Raw genomic sequence first — 4,814 nt, 5'->3', positions numbered from 1 at the left:
TCAGGCAGCACTGACAGCTGGAGAGAATAACACTGATTATCTGGGTGTCAGGGCTCCTGTCAGCTGGGGGGTACATCAGGCAGCAAGTGAACATTTTGTCCTCAGAATTTAAGATATACGGTTAGTTTGGGTCTTTAAATGAAAAGAATATGATATAGTGGGTCAGCTTTATGCTGTAAGAACCGTTTTTCGACCGTCTGTAGACGATGTGTTAGATGTGATGTCTTCTGAGTTCACACTACAGCCTCCACATTCAGTCTCTTGGCTGTCGCTCTTATCGGAGAGGACACAGAGCTGTTAATGGACACGTACATTACGGGCTGCTGTGGGGATTCAATGTGTGATCTTTCAGTTACAGGACAGCAGTTCACAATCACAGCCTCAAAACGAGTTCATTTATGTATTTATTTCATTATAAAAACACCTAACAGAGATATTAACCCTGAGCATGTGTGTCACTCATTATCCAGATCTGCACACATTGTTAGGGACTTCTTATAAGTCTTTAATCTGTGTGAGCAGATCTGGATCTAAATAAATAACTTCTAACCTAACTACTGTAACTGTACTGTAATATAGAACATTTACTGTGTAACTACAAAACACTATTTATTGTGTTATATGTCAGTTACATTCATATATTACTAATTACAACTACTTATAATTGTGTTATATAATCTTCAGTTACCAATATTATAATATTACTATATCAAAATATGCTGTAAAATATTCCTGCTTCATAAAAATGACACACAATTCAATTTAAACAGATGTATTTTACTGTAATGAAGAAAAGAGGTATTGTACGGGAGGTTTTTACAGAACTGGGCTTCTACAGCGACATCTAAGAGTGCAAAGAAGACACTGGACGCTGAATGTTTGTACATATTAAATGAAAATACTGCAGTAAAAACGAAATGATAAACAGATTAAAACAAAAATGTGTCAAATTTAAAGGAGAAGAAACAGAAACTGTAAAATCTGATAAGTTAATTTAACTCAAATATTTCATAAGAGAAAAACATTCTTATATTAAGTATTTTAAGTGACTTAATTTTTCTAACCTTTAATTTTGACTGTGAAAACACAATACCTGGTAAAAACAAATAAAAAATAAATCATTAATGTTACGTTAGTAAAAACAAGAATGTTTTAAACTTACAAAACTGAATTAGTGTTGATGAATTCAGTTACAGCTATTTTCTTGAGTTATAATAATTTATTGTATTACACTGAGAATATAAATCCTTCAGTAGAACAGAGAACAGCATTTTAACACTGTAACATGATCAATAATGATGACTGGAGACTCCAAGGTCTCAATGAAGCTTCTGCTTTATTAAACTGAGGTTTTATTTTCAGTCTCTGGAAGAGAAGTGACGGACAACAGAGATCAAATACTAACAGAACGAACTGTCTGAGAGGAGAAGAGCGGCGGTGGAACTGGAGATGAAGTAAAGTAACAATCTGAAGCGGGAACTCGTACCGATCTGAGTTTTAAAGGAGGCGTATTTAACTCTTTTATGATAAGGCGTCTCCTTCCGGGCTTCATTAAAAGTGGCAGCCATTATCAGACCAGCAGCCCCGCGGTCGTCACAACAACATTTTCCACCACTCACCACAAAGAAGAAGTTACACTGAAAATATTACTGATGAGGACCAGTTAGGGCACATTAGTACAGTATATATAGTATAAGATATACTAATAAAATATAGATAGATAGATACTTTATTTATCCCGAGGGAAATTCAAGTAAAATATATAAAAAATATATAATATAATGACAGATTTACACATAACGCATAATTATAGTGCAAAAGCAAACAGTGGAGAAAGAAATAGACACAGAAATGTAGAAAATATAGAAAAACAAAAAAAATATTTAGCAAATTAATAAAAATACAAAAACTAGTTTAGTAAACTGAATATATTACAGCTGAAACACATCAAATACAAATAAATTAATTTAAGTCAGTCAGTCGGCTCTGCCCCCCCCCAGCTGAAAGTATAAATGTATATAGAGAATCTTTGTTATTACCAGCGGCTCTGACAACGTAAGTTAACCCCGCGAGCCTTGTAACTAACGTATTTCCAGCATCTGAGGAGCAAGTTGCCTCACCAGGTAACGTCAGGCTATTTCTGTTAATAAAGTTGAAGTAACACTAACGTTGCTGTTTTAATCTTAATGTTTGTACCCTTGATTTTCAGATCATGAGCATTTTTAAATACTTCAAGAAGAGAGAGAGAAATCCACCACAGATGAAAAAGCTCCAGAGGTAGCAAGCCTTCGTAACAGGCTGCAAGGAGAGCACCTGGCTGGCTGTCTGAGGGTCTCCATCAATGGGCCGAGTCCACTGAGGGTCTCCATCAATGGGCCGGGTCCACTGAGGGTCTCCATCAATGGGCCGAGTCCAGAGGAATTTAACTACCAAAGGGCATTAGAACTGTTCTTTTCAAAGCCCAGGAAAATTAAATGTCCAAATTCGGGGTGCAAAGTCTGTAAATAGGGATGTAGGGAGAGTTGTAGAAATGTGTATTTTGGATGTTTTCTTTCCACTAGTCTGAAAGAAGACATGTTATGGAAGCAAAATACCCCAAAGTGTTTCTGCCTGCTGCGTCTCCCCTTAAGGCTGCAACTAACCACGAATTGATGATGTACCCTCCGAATCCAATTTATTTTTTATTACAATTTAGCTTACAGTTTAATTATTTATTATTTTATTTGCTACAAAATAAACTTGTTCAACACAGGTAACCACTTTTGCTAAATTTCTTTGATGGCTCAGATGTATGCTCCAGTTGATTTTGTGTTTTCACCATCCGTATCTGTACAACCAATGTGTTTATGATTAAACTGTTAACCAGATTGATGCATTTAACTTTAAAATGTAAAAAGAAATCTTACATCCACCCACCGTAGTCTCACGAAATCCTTTAGGAAACACTGTAGTTTGTCGGGTTCAAGCTGCGTGTCCCAGGTCCCGACAAATATTTCTAAAACACTAAAATGTTATATATCTATATATATATCCTATTGGTTGGTGGGTCAAACAGGGTGAAGCTCTCCCCATTAAGAGAGAATCTGTTCATATTGTTAAATATATTCTGATATTGTGGTTTTAACTGGCATTACCATTAGCTTGTTTGCTATCTAGCAAACGTAGTTCGATACAGTAAGCTAGCGTCATCCAGCTCCGTCAGTGTTTACTCTTGTAAACAGTTTCTAACATCCAGTAGTGTGATATTTTCCCGCCTGTCCTGTAGAAGGGATTCGAACATACACAACAAAAGGTAAATGCCTATTTAACGTGCCATTAGAGTTAGCAGCAGCTTCTTCAACCTGACTGATGTTTACAATCTGTCTGTAATTACACTAATCCCACTCAGCTCATCTTTAATGGTTTCAGCTGTTGAAACTAATCTAAACTTTGACATTTTAGCAGCTGGATCCAATTACACATCTTTTAAACAGCGACTGTACATAAACAGCCGACATATCTATAGAGATATCCTCATATTCTTATTCCTGTCCACAGATTCATCAAAGGCGTCGTACATTTCTTCTTTCAGCCTGATGACTCTTAACCTGTTCACAAAAACCTCAAGAGATTTAATCATTAGCATAATCAGTCACCCCTGAGGCTGCCATATGAGGCCTTTTCTGCTCCATTCGAAGGTTTCTGAAGCATTTTATGTATTATTTTTCTATATTAATCACATTTTATAAACTCTTAATATGTTTTGTAAATCTGTCAGATAAATGTAATATTTCCCTCTCAGACCATCGAGGAGCAGAAGTAGAAAGACTCAAGTGAAGTACCTCAAATTTGTACTTAAGTACTCGAGTAAATGTACTTATCTTTCCGCCTCGATATATGAGAAGTGAAATACAGTTGATGTTAATTTATAACTATTTCAGTGAGTGAACCCTGTTATTGTACGACACCCTGTACTGGCAGACAGGAGAGAGCAGGAGAATAAGAGCCCTCTTGGCTACTGGCTGACATTGACCCAGGTGGGCGACTCTGCCCACATAATGACATCTTTTGAGGTTCCCCGGCTCTGAACAGGAGGAGCACTATAGGTGCTGAGCAGGCAGTTGCTATGCAACAATTCGTCGCTGGCAGCATCCAGGTTGGACCTGAGTGGAGAGCAGCAGCAGTCAGGAGGAGGAGGAGGTGGTTTCTAGTAGGCGAGCTGTCACTAGAGTTTGATTATTTGAAAGCTTAATGACGGGAATTGAGCCACAGCAGCAACAAAGTGAAATATATTCAATTCAATTCAATTCAATTTATTGTCCTCCAAAGGGGAAATTCATGTCCACATCACTGCACCAACAGGCAACATCATACACTCAACAAAGAAACACACTATCCACAATCAACAAATCCTCAGAAAAAAACAAAAACAAACAAACAATCAAATAAATAACACATGACTGGTTACACACTCAGCGCGCCCATACACAGATATGTTAAAGAAGAACGGGATGTAAATAAAGTGAAAATGAACAGTCAAACATGTATAACTGAACAGGGTCGATGTAAGGTAACAGTGGAAAACAACCTGAGAACAATGGAAATGTTTAAAGTGTCTGCCGATAGCAAGATAGGCTGCACATGCTTTAACATACATACAATAGTTGTGGTTCAAGGACGATAATAAGAAAGAATGAGTGTGGACCGTAACAGAGAGAAATAAAAACTAAATAAAAGCTACATAATATGAGTTAAAAATACAATGCAACCATAAAAATGACAATAAAATACATTACATATAACAATAAATAATGTTTAATAACTAGACAGAATAG

This window comes from Dicentrarchus labrax, unplaced genomic scaffold (assembly GCF_905237075.1).
Source record: "Dicentrarchus labrax unplaced genomic scaffold, dlabrax2021, whole genome shotgun sequence".
NCBI lineage: Eukaryota > Metazoa > Chordata > Actinopteri > Moronidae > Dicentrarchus > Dicentrarchus labrax.
The sequence above is the reverse complement of the archived record's forward strand: the minus strand, read 5'-3'. Positions refer to the sequence as shown.